This window comes from Thalassophryne amazonica, chromosome 12 (assembly GCF_902500255.1).
Source record: "Thalassophryne amazonica chromosome 12, fThaAma1.1, whole genome shotgun sequence".
Taxonomy (NCBI): Eukaryota; Metazoa; Chordata; class Actinopteri; order Batrachoidiformes; family Batrachoididae; genus Thalassophryne; species Thalassophryne amazonica.
Window position 1 is genome coordinate 97,173,190 of NC_047114.1, and position 27,322 is coordinate 97,200,511.

Consider the following 27,322-nt stretch of genomic DNA (forward strand, 5'->3'; position numbering starts at 1 on the left):
TGCAAAAGAGTTCAGACTATTATTCAGTATTAAGTCAGCAGAGAAGTTACCTTCACAGGTAGATGATATCTCGGCAACGAGGTGGAGATGACGTCCGGTCTTTATGGAGTGAGATGATGAATTGTAGATGGGTGACAGATGTCAAGAGATAATGAGTGACAGCTGTCACCCCCCGGCTGTGTCCGTGGCGGCAGCGCCCTCTCGTGCCTGAAGCCCGCAATTCAGGCAGGGCGCCCTCTGGTGGTGGGCCAGCAGTACCTCCTCTTCTGGCGGCCCACACAACAGATCTGAGAGAAAATTATTAATCACACGCTTACACACGCCTGCCTGAACAAGCACAGACTGGACCCATTTAAAGTAAGATATAAAAGAATAAGTGCAAATTATGCTGAAATACGAGGGCTGTCCGTAAAGTATAGGTCCTTTTTATTTTTTCAAAAACTATATGGATTTCATTCATATGTTTTTACGTCAGACATGCTTGAACCCTCGTGCGCATGCGTGAGTTTTTCCACGCCTGTCGGTGACGTCATTCGCCTGTGAGCACTCCTTGTGGGAGGAGTCGTCCAGCCCCTCGTCGGAATTCCTTTGTCTGAGAAGTTGCTGAGAGACTGGCGCTTTGTTCGATCAAAATTTTTTCTAAACCTGTGAGACACATCGAAGTGGACATGGTTCGAAAAATTAAGCTGGTTTTCAGTGAAAATTTAACAGCTGATGAGAGATTTTGAGGTGATTCCTGTCGCTTTAAGGACTTTTCAACGGTGCGAGATGTCGCGCAGCGCTCTCAGGCGCCGTCGTCAGCCTGTTAAAGCTTAAAACCTCCACATTTCAGGCTCTGTTGATCCAGGACGTCGTGAGAGAACAGAGAAGTTTCAGAAGAAGTCGGTTTCAGCATTTTATCCGGATATTCCACTGTTAAAGGAGATTTTTTTAATGAAAGACGTGCGGACGGGTCCGCGCGTCGGGACGCAGCCGACGCGGCGCGGCGGCACAGGAAAAACACCTCCGTGTTGATAACCATTTGTTAAAATCCAGTTGGCTTTTGATGGCTTTCAGTGGAGTTGAGTATATGAGAAATTGTTTATCAGCTGGAGATGTTCCAACTTGTCCTCAAGGGCTTCCAGCAGAGTGTTTTTCCTGTGACGGAGCGTCGCGGCGGCTGCGAGCCGACGCTGCAATCCGCCCGCACGTCTTTCATTAAAAAAATCTCCTTTAACAGTGGAATATCCGGATAAAATGCTTAAAACCGACTTCTTCTGAAACTTCTCTGTTCTCTCACGACGTCCTGGATCAACAGAGCCTGAAATGTGGAGGTTTTAAGCTTGAAACAGGCTGATGACGCTGCCTGAGAGCGCTGCACGACGTCTCGCACCGTGGGAAGTCCTTAAAGCGACAGAATCACCTCAAAATCTCTCATCAGCTGTTAAAATTTTCACTGAAAACCAGCTTAATTTTCGAACCATGTCCACTTCGATGTGTCTCACAGGTTAGAAAAAATTTCGATCAAACAAAGCGCCAGTCTCTCAGCAACTTCTCAGACAAAGGAATTCCGACGAGGGGCTGGACGACTCCTCCCACAAGGAGTTCTCACAGGCGAATGACGTCACCGACAGGCGTGGAAAAACTCAGCATTCAAGGGTTCAAGCATGTCTGACGTAAAAACATATGAATGAAATCCATATAGTTTTTGAAAAAAATAAAAAGGACCTATACTTTACGGACAGACCTCGTATGTCAATCTGGGCCAAAGTAGGAGGTTCTCTGGTCTTCACTTGTATCTGTCAGAACCCAAAATTTCACAGCTGGAAAGTAGTTTTTATGGAGTTACTGACTGAGATATTACAGACTTGCTTACTGACTGGCTGATGCTTTAATCATATGTGAACCCTGTGAGTCCTAAAGAATGTATTTATAGTTGTTCTCACTGAATCAAAAGCACATGCACATTTGTTGATTATAGATTGAAGCTAGAAGTCAAAGAAGTAATTGCCTGAAAGAACATTTGGATTTAGATTCATTTGAGATCTGGATGTGAAATATTTTCATGTCTCGGTGGTGATAATTGTGAGTTTTGCTCTTGTTTTATGCACCAGTCCATACAGTACGTATGCCTGTATTTCTAAATCTGGATCTGCATCATAAAAGGCTGAGTGTTGTGGTGCATTTAAGATGTGTGTGTGTGTGTGTGTGTGTGTGTGTGTGTGTGTGTGTGTGTGTGTGTGTTTGTGTGTGTGTGTGTGTGTGTGTGTGTGTGTGTGGTGTGTGTGTGTGTGTGTGTGTGTGTGTGGCTGGCTGCTGGTCAGGCCACTGCAGCAGTCTAATGGATCACTGTCAGAGTCCGGTGTAATTACTGAGATATGACTGTGTCGTTATAGAAACGATGGCCCTTCTCCATCATTCCATTGCCATGAGATGCAGTGTGTGTGTGCATGTGTGTCTTATGCTTGTGCATGCACATGCACCCTCTGCATCACCACACACATCTGTGCAAGTTGTAGAATGTAAAATTAATATTGCAAATATATGAATTCATGAATTACGGCTGTAAAACTGTTATGGACACATAAATATCAAAAGTCCTGGTCTGAGGCGAGTTGCTGTTCCGGTGTTCTGCACATGCAAATTTTAACTTTTTAAAATTGAAAAGACACTATTGCTGTTGTATTTTCATTCCTCTGTCACTCGGTCGGAGAGTTCAACGCAGTAAAGAGAGACACGTCAACCCGACGGGGGGAGGTGTGAAAGTCTGGGCAGTTGCGTGGAGGGCTGGCCTCTCGACAGGAATGACATCTCATCTGAACACCAGGAGATTGGACTACACGGGTTTTGTCAGAAATTTTTGTTTTTGTTCTCTTGGTTTTTTTTTTAACAAATAGTGTAGATATGTCTGTTGCTTCAGTGCATCCAGAAAGTATCCACAGCACTTCATTTCCACATTTTGTTATATTATAGCCTTATAACAAAATGGAGTAAATTCATTTTTTCCCCTCAAACTTCTACTCACAACACCCCATAATGACAACAGGCAAAAACTTTAGAAGTTTTTGCTAGTTTATTTAAAAAAACAAACAAACAAACAAATGACATGTACATAAGTATTCACATCCTTCGTTCAGTACTTTGTTGATGCACCTTTGGCAGCAATTACAACCTTAAGTCTTCTTGAATATGATGCCACAAGTTTGGTGCACCTATCTTTGGGCAGTTTGGCCCATTCCTCTTTGCAGCACCTCTCAAGCTCCATCAGGTTGGATGTGGAGCATCGGTGCATAGTCATTTTCAGATTTATCCAGAGAAGTTCAGTCAGATTCAGGTCTGGGCTCTGGCTGAGCCACTCAAGGACATTCACAGAGTTGTCCTGAAGCCACTCCTTTGATATCTTGGCTGTGTGTTTAGGGTCATTGTACTGCTGAAAGATGAACTGTTGCCCCAGTCTGAGGTCAAGAGCGCTCTGGAGCAGGTTTTTCATCCAGGATGTCTCTGTACATTGCTGTATTCATCTTTCCCTTAATCCTGATTAGTCTCTCAGTTCCTGCTGCTGAAAAACATCCCCACAGCATGATGCTGCCACCACCATGCTTCACTGTAGTGATGGTGCCTGGTTTCCTGCAAACATGACGCCAAAGACTTCAGTCTTTGTCTCATTAGACCAGAGAATTCTGTTTCTCCTGGTCTGAGAGTCCTTCAGGTGCCTTTTTCAAACTCCAGGCGGGTTGCCATGTGCCTTTTACTAAGGAGTGGCTTCCATCTGGCCACTCTACTATACAGGCCTGATTGGTGGATTGCTGCAGAGATGGTTGTCCTCTGGAAGGTTTTCTCTCCACAGTGACCACCATCGGGTTCTTGGTCACCTCTCTGACTAAGGCCCTTCTCCCCCGATCCCTCAGTTTAGACTGGCGTCCAGCTCTAGAAGTGTCCTAGTGGATCTGAACTTCTGTTTACAGATGATGGAGGCCACTGTGCTCACTGGAACCTTCAAAGCAGCAGAAATGTTTCTGTACCCTTCCCCAGATTTGTGCCTCGAGACAATCCTGTCTCAGAAGTCTATAGACAATTCCTTTGACTTTATGCTTGGTTTGTGCTTTGTCGACTGTGGGACCTATATGTAGACAGGTGTGTGTCTTTTCAAATCATGTCCAATCAACTGAATTTACCCCAGGTGGACTCCAATTAAGCTGCAGAAACATCTCTAGGATGATCAGTGGAAACAGGAGGCACCTGAGCTCATTCTGACCTTCGTGACAAAGGCTGTGAATACTTATGCACATGTGATTTCTGAATTGTTGGGTGTTTTTTTTTCATTAATATGCAAAAATCTAGAAAAAAAAACTTTTTTCACATTGTTATTACGGGGTATTGTGTGTAGAATTTTGAGGAAAAAACGGCATTTCATCCATTTTGGAATAAGGCCGTAAGATAAAAAAAACTTTGAAATGTGCTGTGAATACTTTCCGCATACACTGTATTTCTTGCGTAAATTATATATGAATTGTTGTTATGGTAATTCCTCAGTAGTGAGGAAGATGGTTTCTTAGTCGATTCCCAGATGGGATGGTGGATACGGAGATGACTAAACAGGTCCAGTCTTGACATGCACCGTTTGACAGACAGCTTCTGCGGGTCAGGCTCTTGCTCTCTCCTTCCTCTTTTTCCTCTTCTCCTCTGTGTTGTACATCCACATTTTTTTGAAGACTTCCACTCTCGTTTGGCTTGGTCCCTCACTTGCTCTTTCCGGGTTTTCGAGTCGATGGATCATTTCTTGAGGTTGTGCTTCAGAAGGTCCTTGTAGTTGTAGCAGCATTTCCACCACTCTATAATACTCATTCTTCACAATGGGAGGGTGCTTTGGGTCCAATCTCCAGTTAAGGGTATTAGGCCCTTCCCAACATGTGGTATGGAATGCTGCGTTTGTTACAAACATATAAATTCACTTTATTTAATTTTATAACAAAAAACACATTTTCAAACCCCACAATACCGTTTTGCTAAAATGCAAACACATCACAACAATAAAAACCAACCCACATTTAATTAATTCCCAACTGTTAAAATCACATCAACCCTGACATTTCCGACTCCCCCTGAACACAACACAGCCCGGGCCCACACACACACATTCACACAGTCCAGGCTGGTACTCACGCTTTCCAGGTGAGAGGAACGGATGAAAACAAAAATAACTTCCCGTGCCAGCCAGTCCCTGGCAACCATGTGAGACGTGGACACATCACGACAAACCTTGCTGCTGCTGCAGACCTCGCCACAGAAACACACAAACAATGTGTAGATTGTAACACAACCCACGACCAGCGCATCTCGCCATCCGGTGTCTCTACTGCTCTCAGCCGCGATGACTCAACATCTCCTTCATCTGTTCGCTCACCAACAGTTTGATGACCACTGCTGAGTTCATGTCCGAGGTAAACGTTCTCTGTGCGGAATCAAAACTCCTCTGTCAGCTCAGTCTGAGAGAGGAAAGGTGTTCTCTCTTTGACGGGACCGCGCTCCATCTCCGCTTCGGGAGATGAGTCTAAACCAGCTTCCCCTACATCCTGTTCGGGACTAACCTGGAAAGACAACTATGAATCTCCACTAGAGCCTACCATTGGCTCCACCAGATCAGAACTCATACTCCCCGGGTCAGGAACCTGAACAGGATCACATGCCTTATTAGGCTGAGATAATCATACAAGCAAATCCGGGTGGGTCACCACTCTGTCCCAATCCTCAGCCGACACTCTAGGCCTGGATACAGCCTCATACTTAGAATCAGAGGACCAGGCCTCTCCATCCATAGCCACCCTCCCCAGACCATTCCTCAGAGGTCGCGGCTCTCAAGTGACTACCCATTGTGAGCACTTCCCTCATTATCATTCCGCTGGCAGTCTCACAAGGTAACGAATCGGTAGCAAGTGATGTCGATGGACCATTTTCTCTGTCCTCAAGCTTCTTTCCGGTTTGATCTTATACACCGGTAAGTTGGGTAACTTCTCCACGATCAGGTATGGCCACGGTTTCCATTTACCCTTTAACTTGTGCTGTCCTGTAACCCCAAAGTTCCTCAACAATACCCAATCACCTTTATGCAAACCTTGCTCCCCGGACACGCTGATCATAGGCTCTTTTACACTGATGGTTCTGGGCGGCTGCCTCGGTAGCCAACTTGTACGTGTTCTCAAGATCACGCTTTAACTGACTGACGTACTGCTGAAATGACCCAGATTTTGAGCTTTTGTCTAACACACCAAAACAGATGTCACTTGCCAAACGGGCTTCCCTACCAAACATCAACAAGTACGGCGAGTACCCAGTTGCTTTGTTTTGAGTGCAGTTGTAAGCATGCACTAACTGACTGATCTTTTGATTCCATTTCCTCCGATACCTAGGCTCCAAGGTTCCCAACATTGATAACAATGTCCAATTGAATCTCAGGTTGTGGATCTCCCTGTGGATAGTACGGACTGGTTTGAGACTTGCAATTCCCAAGCATTCTCAGCAGGTCCTTGATCAACTTACTCTCAAAATCCCTTCCTTGATCTGAGTGAATGCACACAGGGAGGCCATAATGCACAAAATACCTCTCACACAGGATATTTGCTACGGTAGCTGCCGTCTGATCCTTTGCGAGAACAGCTTGCGCATACCGGGTAAAATGATCTGTCACAACCAAGATGTTAGCATAACCTTGAGAATCAGGTTTGAGGGACAGAAAATTACAGATGAGATCTAATGGGCCTTGGCTGGTAATCTGATTCAAAGGAGCTTCTCATTGAGGAAGGACCTTGTAACACATCGACCATAGTTCCTCACATACTGCTCCACATCTGCTCCCATCTGTGTGGTTTTCTCCACCCCAAATGTCCGGACTCGTCATGCAATGATTTCAAAACCATAGGAGCATACTCCTGGGGAAGTACCAACTGACACGTTTCACCTTCAGTGGATCTTCGGACTTTCCTATAGAACAGATTATCTTTAATCACCAATTTACCTGCCTCCCGAATCAGCAACATAGCATTACTATTATGCCGAAAATGCTGGTTCTCCACCAAGAAACTGTTGATGATCAATCAATCAATCAATCAATTATTTTTATATAGCGCCAAATCACAACAAACAGTGCCCCAAGGCTATAGTCAGTTCCTTATCCTGAGCCTGCCTGAACTCAGTAGGGTTGAGTAGGATCAAACAACCTGAATCAAGGCAGACTGTGTAGGCAAAACACTCTGGGACCCCCTTCGGGTGAGAACCCCAAGCACTCCTCCATATGAATATTATCTTGGACTCCCCCCGTCAGGTGAATATGCTTGCATAATGCTTTAACACTTTCCGGTGACACACTCTGCCATTGCCCCCTCATCACAGCTAAGGATTCCAAGATAATGCATCAGCATCAGTATTATTAGCCCCAGGTCTATATTGCAAAGTGAAGTTCTAGGTGGCAAGAGCTGAAAGCCAACAATGCCCGGTTGCATTCAGCTTAGCAGTAGTCAGGACATACGAAAGGGGGTTACTGTCAGTTCTAACAGTAAACTGAGCTCCATACAGATAGTCATGAAATTTATACACTACTGCCATTTCAAACCAACAACTCCAACTGATGCACAGGATAGTTACCTTTCTGATGTGCTCACCTTCTGGCTAGCAAAAGCTACTGGCCTGATACCTCAGGATGTTCTTTATAAGAACAGCCCCCAACCCCGCAAAGACTGCATCAGTGTGAAGAATGTACGGCTTTGACAGTGAATAGTAGTCTGGAAAGCTTCTGTACATGATTAATCCTACTGATCTCTAAAAGGCTCATGGATTTTATAATACGTCTTTGCCACCAAGGGAACAGTCCTCCTCTTCCGCTGAGTGGGCGGATATCCCTTGCACAGATTGGTTAAGGGTTGAACCAGAATAGAATAGTTTTTATGAACCGACGATAATACCCACAGAATATCAGAAAAGACTGTAAGGAGGGGAGGTCAGTGGGCTGCGTCCACTGAGTCACCGCTTCCACCTTAGCTGGGTCTGTGGCTATACCCTTTGCTGACACAATATGTCCAACATAAGTCACTTTGGAACGGCAGAACTGACACTTATCCAAGGACAGTTTCAGTGTGGCTTCTTCCAAATGAGTCAAACCCTTAAAACAACCTTCTTTCATGTTCCTCCAAGGTAACACCAAACACAGTCAAATTGTCCAAATACACTATCACCTCCAGCATATGCATATCCCCGACAGCCATCTCCATCAACTGTTGGAATGTTGCCGGGGCCCCTGTTATACCCTGCGGCATACGCTCAATCTGGTAAAATCCCAAAGGGCATATGAAAGCTGTCTTCTCCTTGTCCTTCTCTGCCATATGGATCTGATAATAACTGCTTTGCAAATCTAACACAGAGAACCAGATAAACAATCCAGGGCATCCTCAGTGCATGGTACAGTATACTGGTCTGAGATAGTTCACCGATTTAGAGTCCGATAATCCGCACACATACGCAATTGTCCATTCTTCTTCCAGGCAGTGACAATAGGTGAGGCATAAGGATTCTTGGACTCTCGTATGATCCCTGCAGCAAGTAACCCCTGAATATGACGCCTAAGGTCATCCAGATCAGCCGGTCTATGCGACGAGACTGCTCCCGGAATGGAGTATCATCCCGCAAATCAATATGATGCTCCGCCCCCTTAGCCAAATCTGCATCCTATTCTTCCACTGAGAAAACCTTTGAATGTTCTGACTTTCTCCACAACCTCTCCTTCCATTCCTCACTAATGGGAGAATCCCCAAAATCCAACAACTATGAGTCCAAAACTGGAGCAGTGCTCTCCCTCCAGACCTGAGGCATCCATCACCATGTCTGCTACATGCAGATAAGCAATAACTGTCCCCATGGGAATAGCAAACTGCTTTATGGCCCGGTCACACAGCATATGACAATTCCTGAAATAAGGGAAAAAAGTAAAAAAAGTCACAAATCGTTGAGAAAAGGTGGACGAATGAGCTTTTGACTTTTTCCATCACTGAATAGCCTGGGAATCAAGAGCGCAAAAGGAACGAAAGAGGAACAAAACAAAACTGAAATTAACCTTGATCTAGATGCTATAAATGAAACGCAACTGGAGTCACTGCTGCAGCAGTGTGCGTCTGCATCTCTCCATTCCAGGACTCGGCGCTGGGCTGAAGCTCTGTAACGCCTGAGTCCTGAAGAAGCTGCAAACACATGCGTGTGATCTGACCCACTGTGGAGATCTGTGCGCACGTCGGTGGTTCCACCTGCTCTGGTTGCTTGTCCAGAACAACAGAGGGATCATCTCCTTCATCATTAGAATCCTCACTGTCTGGTTCAGACTGACAACACAGTGTGTGCTCCGTCTTGCTCCAATAAAATAAAAAAAATAAAAAAAACTGCTGTGCCATAGTGGCCGCTGTAACACTGTATTACATTACTATGCCATATGTAAGTGTAAGGATGATTGAATATATTACAGCAGTAACTGATCAATCTGTGTGAACACCACGCATTAACTCCCCATGTGCGGTTATTTTCACCAGCTGCAGCTGATCCACAACGTGAATTCTACATTCCAGAACAGCTCTAATAATCATCTGAATCATCTACCTGTTGCCACTGTACGTAAGGGCTAGATTGTTATTACTATATCATATTGTTATATTTAATAAAAAATAATAAGCACACACAGGAGGTGATCGCTGACACTGCCGCTGCTGCTGTGTTCAAGTACTGTCGGAAATTACACAACATTTTTGTTGTTTCAAATTCAGCAGTTGCTGTGGCAGGAGCATGGTTTTCATTTTATTTTGGTAAAATAATTATTGTATCCACACAAAAGATTAATTCTGGGCTATATAAGGTGCCTGAGCCTACTGAAGCAGCAGCAGAACCCACTCAGATAAAAAAAATCCAAGCAAACAGAATGAGTTTGCCCTGTTTTTTCCAAAGGTACATAATGCAGCAACAGCGCTCACAAACCAGCTTCTGCACTGTATGAAAACTTTCAGCTGGTCGAACGAAGTCGAACTAAATGTTAACATTACAAAATCTAAGCAAACGACAAGAAACCATCAAGAACGACAGCAAAACGAAATATGGATGAATTGCGGCTTTCTGTGGCATTTATTCAAATTTTTCGACAGTTTAAAAATCCTGACAAAGTGCCTGCTGCTGGAATGAAGCTACACGAAGGTTAAACGATACCAACGAAAGTCAACGAAAGTCCAGATTTCTTGTTTTGGTTCGGGTTCGTTGCCCTTTGTTAAGTGCCGTGTGACTGGGCCTATAAGGACTCATTATGCAAAAGTACCAAAAATCAGTTCTATCAAGCAGCTTTGAAAACAACACACTGGGCTGGACGTACGTATATCATATATTAATGCAAATATATGATTTACATCAATCACAAAGAGATGTTTCTGTGTAGGCTCTCAGTTGTCCAGGTGGTTTCCATAGTAGAGAAGCTTGAATCTTCGACTGGACTGGGTTGCTTGACGCGAGGACGTTTCACTTCAAATCGCAGAAGCTTCCTCAACTAAAATTCTTGCTCTGGAAGTCTGACTTCTGTCTGACTCTTGTAGAGACAAACAGAGGCCACAAAAGCTGGAGTTTTAAACCTAACCAGACCCCTCCTACTGAGAGGCAGACTGCTATAGGCTAGTGACTAAACAATAGCTCTAATTAGCACCTATTGTGATCTAGTTAGCACCCTCCTAATGACAGGGCTGCTGTCCCTCCTAATGATGGGATTGATGCTCTCTCTACAAAGGTCAGACAGAAGTCAGCCTTCCAGAGCAAGAATTTTAGCTGAGGAAGCTTCTGCGATTTGAAGCGAAACGTCCTCGCATCAAGCAACCTAGTCCAGTCGAAGATTCAAGCTTCTCTACTATCACAAAGAGATGCACACATTTCCTTCCTTCATAACCCTGACTTTCCACCAGGCTACATTGTGTTTCTTTGCCCTCCTCTAGAATATTTTCCTTCCTGCTTAGGAAGTCGGCTGTTATCCATTCTAACCACGTAACCTACCAAAGATGGTTTTTGATGCTGACACACTCGATACTCTGGAGTTTGGCTTCAGCCAGGATGCTGATGTTGGTACAGTAGTCTTCCTATCTAATGCGGAGGACACTCTCAGGTGACATTGTCTGTGAATTTGTGGTCCAGAGAAATTTTTTGTCAGGATATATGGTGTACTTGTGGCATTCCTCAAGCTTCGATTCTAGTGCCTTCTTTCTTTGTTTAAGTGAAGAAGAAATTTCCTTAATTTCGCATTTTGTAATGTCTGTTTCTGAAGCTATTCTGTAATTGATATCATTATCTCTGTGCATATTTCTTAATTATTCATACTTAATTACTTGAGGCTGCAGTTAGCCTCCTTAATACCTGAAGTTATTACCAAAAAAAGTATTTTAGGTCAAAATAGAACAAAGGCAGAAACCCGTGACACACAAACGCTGCCTTTAAAAGTTTTTATCAAAGTGCTGACTGAAAGTTCTATTTATAAGCGTGTACCAGTGTGATCCCTCCTTCACGTTATTGTTCTGATGCCTGCGCGCTCACAGTTCTCATCACGTTTTGTTGCGTGTCATCGTGCATCTCTTTTGATTCAGACACATGATACACATGAGCGGGAGGTGATTTATGTGGAAAAGCTGCAGACTGGAAGCTCTTCACACGGACGGGTTGCAGTTTGTGAGACGAGCCCTCGTTCCCCACTTCTGATTCACCGCGAGACTGAAGATGTTTTCAGATCATCTCCTCGTTCGGTGTAAACGTCTGTTATCACCGTCTGACGCTCGAACACGATGGTTTGTGTAGTTGTTGGTTTTGAGTGTTTTGACTGTGTGACCATTTTCTGACTCCTCGCTTCAGAGTCTCATCACCAGGTACGTGAGGGAGAGTGTGTGTGTGTGTGTGTGTGTGTGTGTGTGTGTGTGTGTGTGTGTGTGTGTGTGTGTGTGTGTGTGTGTGTGTGTGTGTGTGTGTGTGTGTGTGTGTGTGGTGTGTGTGTGTGTGTGTGTGTGGACCAACGAAGGCCCTTTGGAGCGGTGCCAGGCGGTGAGATCTTATCTCAGTGCCGTGACCTTGTGTTGTGTTGAAATATCTCTCCACAAACGGTGTGTGAAGGAAGTGGAGGAACATGTGGTTTGGGGCAAAAACAATATTTCAGTTTTGGTGGATTGTTTTATGAAGAGGCGCTTTTGACAAACACAAGAGGGTGTGTGTGTTGTGTGTGTGTGTGTGTGTGTGTGGTGTGTGTGTGTGTGTGTGTGTGTGTGTGTGTGTGTGTGTGTGTGTGTGTGTGTGTGTGTGAGTTTCAGCAGCTGCTGAGATCTACGGCCTTGACTGAAATCCCAAACGCCTCGCCTGCCGTCAGTGCCGCCGCACCGCCGCTGAGCGCGCTGTGCTGGTCTCTGCATCCTTTGTGCACAACTTTTAGCTGCTGTGTTGTGTGAAAGATTTGTACATAAATTTCTCACCGTGGCAGCGCGTCTTGAGGTTACACACCTTTCTCTGGTTTTGCTGAAGTGATGCTGCTGAGCAAACCCGTTAAAGGCCCGTTCACACGCTTACGATTATCCCGCTGTTTTGCCAACGTACAGTGAAAACTTGCTTACCGTTGACCAGCACCGAGGTCCACCAAACTCTGTAGGAGCTAAGTGGACGTCCACTCAGCTGACTAACTTACTGAGGGGACTGACCAGAAAAAAAAACATGCTTAAAATCTTCCACATTCATACTAAAATATTGCAAGAGTTGAGCTCTGCAACCGCTATGTCACCTCGCTAGTACAGCGTTACTGCTCTGTTGCCCTCTGCTGGCCAATATCAGAGGCTGGACTGGACGCACCACCTCCTCTGGATCCTTTGGGCATGAAGAAATATGAAGAAATCAATCCGATCTCACTCCAAGTTCATGATGGCGTCACAAAAAATACTTAATCTATTAGTTCATGGTACCGTCACAAAAATGGAACAAATTTTGTGACGGTATCACAAAACGATTTCACAATGTTATCATTAAATTTGGGATGACATGTGGGGGGGGGGTTAGTGGGTGGTTATGGTTAGGTTTAAGGCTATGTTTAAAATAGTGACTGAAACGACTGTGTCATGAAAATGTGACTCCAAAAAAAAAAAGCTTGAGACTGGGGTGGTGCCACAGTGGTTGGCTGTATCACTGGAGGAGATGAGTCTACTTACCGGGATGAGATGGAACAGCTGACAGTGTGGCGTAGAGAAAATAACCTGCACCTGAACACATCCAAAACCAAGCAGCTAATCATAGACTTAGGAGAAACCAAATAGACATTCAGCCCATTTTATCATTGGGTGGATCTGTGGAAAAGGTCAGGGACTTCTGTTTCCTGGGAGTCCACATAGAAGAAAAACTGACCTGGGACAGGAACACCACACAGTGGGTAAAGAAGGCACAGCAAAGACTCCACTTCCTGAGAATCCTCAGGAAAAATAACATCAACCAGAGATGTCTGGTCTCTTTTTCCCCACTCTACCATGGAGAGCATCCTCACATACTGCCTCTGGACGTGGTTTACCAGCTGCACGGGGGCAAACAGGAAAGAGCTACAGAGGGTTACAGAGAAGATCACTGGATGTCCTCTACCCACACTGGGGGACCTTCTCTTACTCTTACTGTTACTGTCTCAGGAGAGCCAACACCATCCTAAAGGACTCATCCCACCCTGGACACTCTCTGGTTGATGGTACAGGCCCATTAAAGCAAGAACAAATAAACTGAAAAGCAGTTTCTACCCAACTGCTCTTAGAGCCTTGAATGCCACTGGAACCAAACAGCCAGGTCACATGACACATTTGAAATGAGTGCAGTATTTGTTTATGTGCAATATCCACTGCCAGTGAAATAGCCACTGCCGGATTCTTGGTGGTTTTCCATGCCATGAAGCCAGATTCTACACTATGATCCACGCCTGATTCTCCATGATCATTTGCTGACCTTGACCTCGTCTTTCCTGCCGCTTCCATGTGCTCAGACGACAGAGCTTTCCACAGCTATATTCAAGGTAACCTGGCCAACTCTAATTCCCGTCCTCGACTCCTGACTCCACAGCTACCTGTACAACAACGTCACTTTGAAACTCTCCGGCTCTCAGCTCAGAGCGCACAGCTCTTCCCTGCTCCAGTTACGTTCCTTCATGTTTCTGTGGGATTCTGTTCTCACACATTCCTGCCGGTGACTGTGCATGACTAAGAACTGTATCCAAGAACTGTTCCAAGAATTGTTCTCTAAGAACTGTATGAACTCTAATATTGAACTACTAAGAACTCTCCAAATTGTTTCTAAAGTCAAGTCCTGCTTAATTAGAACTGTGTCACAAGATGGGCAGCACTTGACCTCTGACCGCTGAAGATAATTCATGAACTGTGAAGGATTCCTGAACAGCAAACCTTATTTCCTAAATGGAGGACATTATTTCCAGAACTATGAACATTCCTGTTTTAAGCCTTCAGTGAACTGTCTGTGTTGTGAGTTGCCTACTCTGTTCCTGCTGCTGCTGCTTTTTCTCTCTCCTCTGCACAGGTGGAGCGCCTCAAGCTGATCGACACACCTGAGCCACATATCATCAGCACATGTATATGAACCCCGGCGCTTCATTCCATCTTTGCCAGAAACTCAGTAAACCTTCCACAATAACTGACCGGTCTTTGAGTGTTCCTACGCAGTATATTTCTGGTAGATTTGGAGCTTCCATGCTCCAACCTAGCAATCTATATTCTTTCTGCAACCTATCAGAGTTTTTCCTAGCTCTGTGTTTGTCACAGCGTTTTCTTAGCTTCAGCTTGTTCTACAGCTTCATCTTTCTCCAGCGAACAGGACTCAGCTAAGACATTCAGTATCAATTGTCGGTGATTACATCTAGTGGAACTGATTAAGCTCAGCACTCACTCACCTGTGTATCTTCTCCAGACGGCGTCGACAGCTTGCAGGCAGCCACCTGGCTTCGGATCCATCCCAACTGGACTGAGATCATTTGGACTGCGGTTCCCTTGGTTCCACCGCTGTGCGGGCCGGTCTCCAGGTGGCTAGGCAGACTTTGCACATTTCTGCACATTTGCCCTCTGTATATAGCTCCTTTGTAAATAAATCCGTGTTGTAACGTTTCGTCTCTGCTCCCTGCTTCTTGGTTCGTCTCCACTCTCTTCCGAACCGTCACAGTCTGTTGTTAAGGCTTCAGTGTTACGAGAGCAATCACTCACCATCCTCTCTCCTCCATTCTCCTAGTTCCTGTTCCTTGGCTCTATGCAGCCACCTGGCCCCAGGATTCCAGTTTGTTCTCAGACTCACAACTCTGTCCGTGTGTGTACTGCAGCTCCCAGATATTCCACCACTACAAGCGGACCCTGTCTTGGCTCCGCAGGCCGTCTAACCAGCACAGCATTGTTCATAAGTTTAGTGTAAATAGATCTCTTTTCATTCACAGCCTGCTCTGGTCCTTGCTCCCAGCATTTACGTCATACCCAGTACTGGTCCGGTTCCGTCTGAACCCATAACCGTAATCACTTTTTTAGCTGCTACGCTCTTAGAATTTTTTTCTTTTTTTAAATTGTGCTCTGGACAAACACCTTCCATTTGGTTTAACGTCTGCGTGTGGTGTACTCAGGTTTATATTTGCACTGAAAGGCTTCAACCTTACCTTTCATTGTACTGGTTACAATGACAATAAAGAATCTTTATCTGTAGAAATCTATGTCAGGCTGAAGGTCCGGAATTGCAGGACACAAATGCACAGCTCGTACAAACAGCTCTGGTTTTTAAAAGGCTTTCCTGAGGTGGCTAGCAGAGGTTGGTACACGAGTACGCTGTCCAGAAAAAGCAGCAGTACAAAAAACATCAGCCAAACAGCGTGGTCGAGGCAACAGGCTGGACCACACTGGAAAGAACTGGATATGACTGGTTTGACCTGACTGGTGTGGAAGGTGGAGTGAATACGTAGCGACCTAGGGAGACAGAGATGAACAGAAACTGGATTAATAATTTTGCATACTGAGAAGACTTTCTGGCTGTGCAGAGGACCTTTTTCCGGTCCGCAGCTGATTGTAGGCTTGGGAGGTGCGAATGGATGTTAGAATCCAGCTGAGAACGAACAGGTTTAGACAAACAGGATTTGTTGCAGGTTGATCCCCAAGAAACAACTTCTCCCTTTAACCATTTAAAGTTAAGACTGTGTTGTTGTAATCAGGGGTGCCCTAGAATGAGCGGATGAGTCATTTTATCAAACACGGGAAAACTGATTCAGAGTGGTTCTCCAAACACTGTCATGGACACAGACTGAGTACAGTGAGTAATACAACCCAATTCATGGCCATCCACAGCGCGCACGACACCAGAGAGTGTGGAGAGCTTAAACAATTTCAGGTATAGGGACCTGGCAAGAGTGGACAAAATCAAGTTAGCATCAAAACCAGAATCAACAAAAGCTGACACAAAAAACTGATGAATTTTCAATTACCACACGGTGGCACCCCTGCCCTGACTATTGGTTATCATGTGACCAGAATGTCCACAGTAAAAAAAAAAAAGTAAGTCTTCTCAACATCGCCGCCTCTCGGCAGAAGAAGATGAGTGTGACCTAGTTGCAGGGCTTCTCTGCCTGCAGTTTGAAGGATATGCACTGACATGCTGGAAGAGGATGTGCGGACGGGAGGTATATCGGAGCATTGCTCGGGTAGCCGGGTGGCAAGGTGAGGACAGTCCTGAAGGTGCCGGTCAGTCCAGATGGCGAGAGTGATGAACTCATCAAGGTCTAAGGGCAGATCTACGGCCACAAGCTGGTCCTGGACATTTTCGGCAAGCCTCTAGAAGAAGACGTCATGGAGTGCCACAGGATTCCATTCACTCTTGGCTGCCACAATGCGGACGTCTATCGCGTAGTCAGTGACTCAGCGTCCGCCCTACCTCAGCTTCATCAGGGTATGTGCAGCTTCACACCCCGGAGATGTATGTTGAAACACCAGTTGAAGTGCAGCAGTGAATGCCGAAAGGGAGGCACAAGTGTCGGTTGGACAACTCCACTCAGCTGTTGCCCACGCCAAAGCACGACCAGTCAGGTGAGAATTCATGTAAGCTATCTTCGCCCTGTCAGTCGGGAACTTACATGACATGAGCTCAAAATGTAACTCACACTGAGTAATAAATGGTCTAACGTCATCAGATTCACCTGAGAAGTGTTCAGGCGGAGACAACTGATTGCAGTAAACAGGTTCAGGTACGGAAGCCGGTGTGGCTGCTGACGGCCCCGGAGGAGGCACACTGGTGCTGCCGGTGGCCGTAACAGTAGAAGCCTGATGATCTAGTCTAGACAGTTATTGTCCCATCTGGGCGCTCACCACCTCCATGAATGAGTACTGGCATTTAGCGAGGTCGCTAAACCCAGAAGAGAGACCAGTGAGGTGATCTTGTAAGCAGTCCAGAAATAGCAGCAGTACAAAAAACATCAGGCAACAGGCTGGAGGTCAGGTACACACAATGAGGCAGGCAGGAATACAAATGCAAGAACAGAGCTGGAATGAAGGCACAAGGCACAACAATCTGGCAACTAACAAACACACCCAGTGAGCTTATAAAACCCCAAGTGGTAATCAGCAAATCAGAAACATGGATGCATGGAAAGCACCAGAACCATGGTGTGGCCAAAGAGAGAGAAAAACACCCATTTACCAAAACCAAAGAGAGAGACAAGAGAAGCAGAGACAGACAGCCTCAAGCAGAAAAACCCAGCAAGAGAATATACAAACTACAACCAATGAAACACAAAAATAACCAACAGAACAAAAGAACAAACTAAAACAGAAAACCAAACAAAAACTCAAACCCTGAGAATCTGAAAGAATGTGTATAACCTCTAACCTAATCTCGATGATGCACCAGTAGAAAGTGACACAACTGCAGAGTTGCATCAAGTTTATATAGACTGTCATGACACATCCAAGGTTGATCATTTCCACCAATCTACGTTACGGCTCCACAAAGTGCGCTACCAAATCGGCCGCCTTCTGACAGTACAAGCTAAACTACGTCCTGTGTGAGTCAGTGGACCGTCGCCAAACGTCGAGCTCCACCAGTACCATGGCACCCTCTGCTGGGCTCTGTCGACCTGCATTGGTGACAGGACATTTGGACCACGCCTTCACCGGGTTTCAAAGGGATTTTTGTAAATCTTCTATATCGGACTGCGTCTGCCGCTGTTGATTAAACGGATCATTTTACTGTCCCCTGGCTGGTCTGGATCTTGGCAAAGAGGTGGAGATGACATCCGGTCTTTATGGAGTGAGATGATGTGTAGATGGGTGACAGCTGTCAAGAGATAATGAGTGACAGCTGTCACCCCCGGCTGTGTCCGTGGCGGCAGCGCCCTCTCGTGCCTGAAGCCCGCAATTCAGGCAGGGCGCCCTCTGGTGGTGGGCCAGCAATACCTCCTCTTCTGGCGGCCCACACAACAGGACCCCCCCCTCAACGGGCACCTCCTGGCGCCCGACCCGGCTTATCCGGGTGACGGCGGTAGAAATCGGCCAGGAGGGCCGGATCCAGGATGAAGCTCCTCTTTACCCAGGAGCGTTCTTCGGGTCCATACCCCTCCCAGTCCACCAAATACTGGAACCCCCGGCCCATCCGACGGACGTCCAGGAGCCGGCGCACCATCCAAGCCGACTCCCTATCGATGATCCAGGCAGGAGGCGGCGCCGGTCCGGGAGCACAGAGGGGTGAGGTGTGGTGAGGTTCGATTCTTGACACATGAAAAACCGGGTGGATCTGCAGTGAAGCTGGGAGTCGGAGCTTCACTGCGGCAGGACTGAGGATTTTGAGGAGCTTGTATGGTCCAATGTACCTGTCCTTGAGCTTCGGGGAGTCCACCTGGAGGGGGATGTCCTTCGTGGATAGCCACACCTCCTGCCCGGGCTGGTAAGCAGGGGCCGGGGACCGCCAGCGGTCTGCATGGGTCTTCGCCCTTGTCCAGGCCTTCAACAAGGCAGAACGGGCAGCGCGCCACACCCGACGGCACTTCCGCAGGTGGGCCTGGACCGAGGGCACACCGACCTCTCCCTCCACCACGGGAAACAATGGGGGCTGATACCCCAAACATACCTCAAATGAGGAGAGGCCGGTGGCAGAGGACACCTGGCTGTTATGCGCATACTCGATCCAGGCCAGATGTTCACTCCAGGCCGTCGGGTGTGCGGACGTCACACAGCGCAGGGCTTGCTCCAATTCCTGATTGGCCCATTCTGCCTGTCCATTGGTCTGCGGGTGATACCCGGATGAGAGGCTCACGGTGGCCCCCAGTTCCCGGCAGAAGCTCCTCCAGACGTGTGAGGAAAACTGGGGACCACGATCAGAGATGATGTCGGTAGGTATCCCATGCAGACGGACGACGTGGTGGACCAGGAGGTCTGCAGTCTCCTGGGCCGTGGGGAGCTTCGGGAGAGCCACGAAGTGGGCCACCTTGGAGAATCGGTCCACTATCGTGAAGATGGTCGTCATGCCCTGGGACTGCGGGAGGCCCGTGACAAAATCCAGACCGATGTGGGACCAGGGGCGATGAGGCACAGGAAGTGGCTGAAGAAGTCCCTGTGCCTTCTGGTGGTCTGCCTTGCCCCTGGCACAGGTGGTGCAGGCCTGGATATATTCCCAGACGTCGGCCTCCAGGGACGCCCACCAGAAGCACTGCCGGACCACTGCCACGGTCCTTCGCACCCCCGGATGACAGGAGAGCTTAGAACCATGACAGAAATCCAAGACAGCAGCCCTGGCCTCTGGTGGGGCGTAGAGCTTTTTCTTCGGCCCAGTTCCGGGGTCCGGGCTCCGTGCCAGGGCCTCCTGGACGGTCTTCTCCACGTCCCAGGTGAGGGTGGCCACGATAGTGGACTCCGGAATGATGGGCTCCGGTGGATCCGACAGCTCAGTCTTGACTTCATCTTCATGCACCCAGGACAAGGCATCCGATCTCTGGTTCTTGGTCCCGGGGCAGTAGGTGATTCGGAAGTCAAAACGCCCGAAGAACAGTGACCAGCGGGCTTGCCTGGGGTTCAGCCGCTTGGCGGTCCTGATATACTCCAGGTTCCGATGGTCAGTGAAAACCGTGAACGGCACAGACGCTCCCTCCAGCAGGTGTCTCCACTCCTCAAGAGCCTCTTTCACCGCAAGGAGTTCTCGATTGCCGACGTCATAATTCCGTTCAGCTGCGGTCAACCTGCAAGAAAAGTAGGCACACGGGTGAAGAACCTTATCGGTCTCTCTGCTCTGGGATAGCACGGCTCCTATCCCTGAGTCAGAGGCGTCCACTTCAAACACAAACTGGCGGCTAGGGTCGGGCTGCTGGACGGGAACTCAACGCCCGGGACCAAATCAATGGCACAATCGTACGGACGGTGCGGGGGAAGGGTGAGTGCCAGATCCTTGCTGAAGACATCAGCAAGCTCGTGATACTCAACCGGCACCGCTGTCAGATTGGGAGGGACTTTAACCTCCTAATTAGCATTTACACTGGGAGGAACCGAGGATCCTAAACAATTCCTGTGGCAGGTTTCGCTCCACTGAGCCACAACCCCAGACGGCCAATCAATCCGGGGATTGTGTTTAATCATCCATGGGAAGCCCAAAATCACGCGGGAGGTAGAAGGAGTTACAAAAAACTCAGTCTCCTCCCGGTGATTCCCAGACACTACCAGGGTTACAGGTAGTGTCTTGTGTGTGATAAAAGGGAGAAGAGTGCCATCTAGTGCTCGCACCTTCACTGGCGAAGAAAGCGCCCCAGAGGGAGCCCTACCTCCCTTGCCCATCTGCTATCCAGCAGATTCCCTTCTGACCCCGTGTCCACCAGTGCTGGGGCTTGAAGGGTTAAATCCCCGCTCAGGATTGTAACTGGGAGTCGTGTTGAAAGATATGTATGACCCACGTGAATGTTTTGACCCCCCCCTCAGCCCAGTCTCTAAGGGCGGGCGTTTGTGTTTTGACTGTTTGAGGCAGTCTTTCTGCTGATGCTCACTTGAGCCGCAGACAAAGCACTCCCCGCGGACCAGCCTCCTCTGTCTGAATGTGGCCCTGCTCGTGTCCCTAGCATCGTCAGCAGGGGGAGCTGTAGCCACACGGAGCGCTGTGGCAGTGGAGCGTGGGGAAGACGGCTCCCTTTCGGACCCGGGAGGAAGAGGGATGGCTTGTGCCTGACCACGCCCTTCGCCTTGCTCCCGTCGGCGTTCTTCTAACCGATTGTCCAATCGTATAACCAAATCGATAAGCTCAGCCAAATCCCGCGGTTCCTCCTTAGCCACCAGGTGCTCCTTCAGGACCAACGACAGTCTGTTTATGAAGGCGGCGCGGAGTGCAGTCATATTCCAGCCGGATCTCGCAGCCGTGATGCGGAAGTCGACTGCATATTCGGCTGCGCTCCGGCGCCCCTGTCTCATTGACAGCAGCACGGTAGATGCGGTTTCGCCTCTGTTAGGGTGATCAAAAACAGTTCTGAGCTCCCTCACAAACCCAGTATAAGAGGCAAGGAGCCATGAACTTTGTTCCCAAAGCGCTGTAGCCCAGGCGCGTGCCTCACCTCGAAGCAAATTAATCACGTAAGCCACCTTACTGGCATCAGACGCGTACATCACGGGACGCTGTGCAAAGACGAGCGAACACTGCATAAGAAAGTCCGCGCACGTCTCCACACAACCTCCGTACGGCTCTGGGGGGCTTATGTATGCTTCAGGGGATGGTGGGGGGGGTCGTTGAATGACCAGTGGAATGTCTGTATTCGGCACCGGGTCGGCAGGAGGAGGAGCTGCAGCAGCGCCCTGAGCGCGCGCTTCCACCTGCGCGGTGAGAGCCTCCATCCTGCGATTAAGGATAATGTTTTGCTCGGTCATCAGGTCCATCCGAGCGGTAAAGGCGGTGAGGATGTGCTGCAACTCACCAATCACGCCTCCAGCCGACGCCTGTGCACCCTGCTCTTCCATTGGCTGTCCAACAGATGGTTGACGCCCCTCGGGATCCATGACGTTGGCCGAGATATCCTGTTGGGGAAAGTGTAGTGACACGGACCCACAACAGGGGGCGCAAATGAACGGTCAATAGATGAGCCAAAAGGTAACAATTTAATGTTGTGAATGTGCACAACGATTATACAGACAGTCACAGAATCTGATAGCAGTCAATACACCAAGGTGACATGTGGGCAGGCTCGAGGATAGAAGACGTCTGTCCTGAGAAGAGCCGGGACCACACGATTTCCACCGCCACAGAACCTGGTAATACTGGAGCCGCCAAGTCCGAATTCCCAGGTGATCACCGTCCCCGACTGTTGGATCTGGTACTGCTGGCGAGGAGCACAAACAGTGAGATGTGGGTGTGTGCACACCCAGTAACAAAACAGTCAGAAGGTGGAAAGTCACCTCCACCTCTAATCACACACTCGTGCAGCTCCTGTTAAACCACCTATCTGGTTTGGGTGTGAAGCGAAGCCGTCGCTGTTCACACCAAACGCCAATCCAGCAGATAAGGCACACCACAGGAAAACAGCTGCAAAAGAGTTCAGACTATTATTCAGTATTAAGTCAGCAGAGAAGTTACCTTCACAGGTAGATGATATCTCGGCAACGAGGTGGAGATGACGTCCGGTCTTTATGGAGTGAGATGATGAATTGTAGATGGGTGACAGATGTCAAGAGATAATGAGTGACAGCTGTCACCCCCGGCTGTGTCCGTGGCGGCAGCGCCCTCTCGTGCCTGAAGCCCGCAATTCAGGCAGGGCGCCCTCTGGTGGTGGGCCAGCAGTACCTCCTCTTCTGGCGGCCCACACAACAGATCTGAGAGAAAATTATTAATCACACGCTTACACACGCCTGCCTGAACAAGCACAGACTGGACCCATTTAAAGTAAGATATAAAAGAATAAGTGCAAATTATGCTGAAACGAGGGCTGTCCGTAAAGTATAGGTCCTTTTTATTTTTTCAAAAACTATATGGATTTCATTCATATGTTTTTACGTCAGACATGCTTGAACCCTCGTGCGCATGCGTGAGTTTTTCCACGCCTGTCGGTGACGTCATTCGCCTGTGAGCACTCCTTGTGGGAGGAGTCGTCCAGCCCCTCGTCGGAATTCCTTGTCTGAGAAGTTGCTGAGAGACTGGCGCTTTGTTCGATCAAAATTTTTTCTAAACCTGTGAGACACATCGAAGTGGACATGGTTCGAAAAATTAAGCTGGTTTTCAGTGAAAATTTTAACAGCTGATGAGAGATTTTGAGGTGATTCTGTCGCTTTAAGGACTTTTCACGGTGCGAGATGTCGCGCAGCGCTCTCAGGCGCCGTCGTCAGCCTGTTTAAAGCTTAAAACCTCCACATTTCAGGCTCTGTTGATCCAGGACGTCGTGAGAGAACAGAGAAGTTTCAGAAGAAGTCGGTTTCAGCATTTTATCCGGATATTCCACTGTTAAAGGAGATTTTTTTAATGAAAGACGTGCGGACGGGTCCGCGCGTCGGGACGCAGCCGACGCGGCGCGGCGGCACAGGAAAAACACCTCCGTGTTGATAACCATTTGTTAAAATCCAGTTGGCTTTTGATGGCTTTCAGTGGAGTGAGTATATGAGAAATTGTTTATCAGCTGGAGATGTTCCAACTTGTCCTCAAGGCTTCCAGCAGAGGTGTTTTTCCTGTGACGGAGCGTCGCGGCGGCTGCGAGCCGACGCTGCAATCCGCCCGCACGTCTTTCATTAAAAAAATCTCCTTTAACAGTGGAATAGCCGATAAAATGCTGAAACCGACTTCTTCTGAAACTTCTCTGTTCTCCTCACGACGTCCTGGATCAACAGAGCCTGAAATGTGGAGGTTTTAAGCTTGAAACAGGCTGATGACCGCTGCCTGAGAGCGCTGCACGACGTCTCGCACCGTGGGAAGTCCTTAAAGCGACAGAATCACCTCAAAATCTCTCATCAGCTGTTTAAAATTTTCACTGAAAACCAGCTTAATTTTTCGAACCATGTCCACTTCGATGTGTCTCACAGGTTTAGAAAAAATTTCGATCAAACAAAGCGCCAGTCTCTCAGCAACTTCTCAGACAAAGGAATTCCGACGAGGGGCTGGACGACTCCTCCCACAAGGAGTTCTCACAGGCGAATGACGTCACCGACAGGCGTGGAAAAACTCAAGCATTCAAGGGTTCAAGCATGTCTGACGTAAAAACATATGAATGAAATCCATATAGTTTTTGAAAAAAATAAAAGGACCTATACTTTACGGACAGACCTCGTATGTCAATCTGGGCCAAAGTAGGAGGTTCTCTGGTCTTCACTTGTATCTGTCAGAACCCAAAATTTCACAGCTGGAAAGTAGTTTTTATGGAGTTACTGACTGAGATATTACAGACTTGCTTACTGACTGGCTGATGCTTTAATTCATATGTGAAACCCTGTGAGTCCTAAAGAATGTATTATAGTTGTTCTCACTGAATCAAAAGCACATGCACATTTGTTGATTATAGATTGAAGCTAGAAGTCAAAGAAGTAATTGCCTGAAAGAACATTTGGATTTAGATTCATTTTGAGATCTGGATGTGAAATATTTTCATGTCTCGGTGGTGATAATTGTGAGTTTTGCTCTTGTTTTATGCACCAGTCCATACAGTACGTATGCCTGTATTTCTAAATCTGGATCTGCATCATAAAAGGCTGAGTGTTGTGGTGCATTTAAGATGTGTGTGTGTGTGTGTGTGTGTGTGTGTGTGTGTGTGTGTGTGTGTGTGTGTGTGTGTGTGTGTGTGTGTGTGTGTGTGTGTGTGTGTGTGTTGTGTGTGTGTGTGTGGCTGGCTGCTGGTCAGGCCACTGCAGCAGTCTAATGGATCACTGTCAGAGTCCGGTGTAATTACTGAGATATGACTGTGTCGTTATAGAAACGATGGCCCCTCCTCCATCATTCCATTGCCATGAGATGCAGTGTGTGTGTGCATGTGTGTTCTTATGCTTGTGCATGCACATGCACACTCTGCATCACCACACACATCTGTGCAAAGTTGTAGAATGTAAAATTAATATTGCAAATATATGAATTCATGAATTTACGGCTGTAAAACTGTTATGGACACATAAATATCAAAAGTCCTGGTCTGAGGCGAGTTGCTGTTCCGGTGTTCTGCACATGCAAATTTTAACTTTTAAAATTGAAAAGACACTTATTGCTGTTGTATTTTCATTCCTCTGTCACTCGGTCGGAGAGTTCAACGCAGTAAAGAGAGACACGTCAACCCGACGGGGGGAGGTGTGAAAGTCTGGGCAGTTGCGTGGAGGGCTGGCCTCTCGACAGGAATGACATCTCATCTGAACACCAGTAGATTGGACTACACCGGTTTTGTCAGAAATTTTTGTTTTTGTTCTCTTGGTTTTTTTTTAACAAATAGTGTAGATATGTCTGTTGCTTCAGTGCATCCAGAAAGTATCCACAGCACTTCATTTCCACATTTTGTTATATTATAGCCTTATAACAACATGGAGTAAATTCATTTTTCCCCTCAAACTTCTACTCACAACACCCCATAATGACAACAGGCAAAAACTTTAGAAGTTTTTGCTAGTTTATTTAAAAAAAAACAAACAAACAAACAATGACATGTACATAAGTATTCACATCCTTCGTTCAGTACTTTGTTGATGCACCTTTGGCAGCAATTACAACCTTAAGTCTTCTTGAATATGATGCCACAAGTTTGGTGCACCTATCTTTGGTCAGTTTGGCCCATTCCTCTTTGCAGCACCTCTCAGCTCCATCAGGTTGGATGTGGAGCATCGGTGCATAGTCATTTTCAGATTTATCCAGAGAAGTTCAGTCAGATTCAGGTCTGGGCTCTGGCTGAGCCACTCAAGGACATTCACAGAGTTGTCCTGAAGCCACTCCTTTGATATCTTGGCTGTGTGTTTAGGGTCATTGTACTGCTGAAAGATGAACTGTTGCCCCAGTCTGAGGTCAAGAGCGCTCTGGAGCAGGTTTTTCATCCAGGATGTCTCTGTACATTGCTGTATCATCTTTCCCTTAATCCTGATTAGTCTCTCAGTTCCTGCTGCTGAAAAACATCCCCACAGCATGATGCTGCCACCACCATGCTTCACTGTAGTGATGGTGCCTGGTTCTCCTGCAAACATTGACGCCAAAGACTTCAGTCTTTGTCTCATTAGACCAGAGAATTCTGTTTCTCCTGGTCTGAGAGTCCTTCAGGTGCCTTTTTCAAACTCCAGGCGGGTTGCCATGTGCCTTTTACTAAGGAGTGGCTTCCATCTGGCCACTCTACTATACAGGCCTGATTGGTGGATTGCTGCAGAGATGGTTGTCCTCTGGAAGGTTTTCTCTCCACAGTGACCACCATCGGGTTCTTGGTCACCTCTCTGACTAAGGCCCTTCTCCCCCGATCCCTCAGTTTAGACTGGCGTCCAGCTCTAGAAAGTGTCCTAGTGGATCTGAACTTCTGTTTACAGATGATGGAGGCCACTGTGCTCACTGGAACCTTCAAAGCAGCAGAAATGTTTCTGTACCCTTCCCCAGATTTGTGCCTCGAGACAATCCTGTCTCAGAAGTCTATAGACAATTCCTTTGACTTTATGCTTGGTTTGTGCTTTGTCGACTGTGGGACCTTATATGTAGACAGGTGTGTGTCTTTTCAAATCATGTCCAATCAACTGAATTTACCCCAGGTGGACTCCAATTAAGCTGCAGAAACATCTCTAGGATGATCAGTGGAAACAGGAGGCACCTGAGCTCAATTCTGACCTTCGTGACAAAGGCTGTGAATACTTATGCACATGTGATTTCTGAATTGTTGGGTGTTTTTTTTTCATTAATATGCAAAAATCTAGAAAAAAAAACTTTTTCACATTGTTATTACGGGGTATTGTGTGTAGAATTTTGAGGAAAAAACGGCATTTCATCCATTTTGGAATAAGGCCGTAAGATAAAAAAAACTTTGAAATGTGCTGTGAATACTTTCCGCATACACTGTATATTCTTGCGTAAATTATATATGAATTGTTGTTATGGTAATTCCTCAGTAGTGAGGAAGATGGTTTCTTAGTCGATTCCCAGATGGGATGGTGGATACGGAGATGACTAAACAGGTCCAGTCTTGACATGCACCGTTTGACAGACAGCTTCTGCGGGTCAGGCTCTTGCTCTCTCCCTTCCTCTTTTCCTCTTCTCCTCTGTGTTGTACATCCACATTTTTTTGAAGACTTCCACTCTCGTTTGGCTTGGTCCCTCACTTGCTCTTTCCGGGTTTTCGAGTCGATGGATCATTTCTTGAGGTTGTGCT

The 27,322-nt window shown here is 47.1% G+C and overlaps 1 long non-coding RNA gene across 1 annotated transcript; it reads left to right on the forward strand.

Moving 5' to 3' along the window:
• Positions 1-3,827: 3,827 nt before the first annotated feature.
• On the forward strand, positions 3,828-26,528 carry LOC117522671. The gene is made up of 3 exons (XR_004564286.1): positions 3,828-3,920; positions 18,332-18,335; positions 26,493-26,528. It is a non-coding gene; the product is annotated as an uncharacterized LOC117522671 (long non-coding RNA).
• The last annotated feature ends 794 nt before the right edge of the window (positions 26,529-27,322 follow it).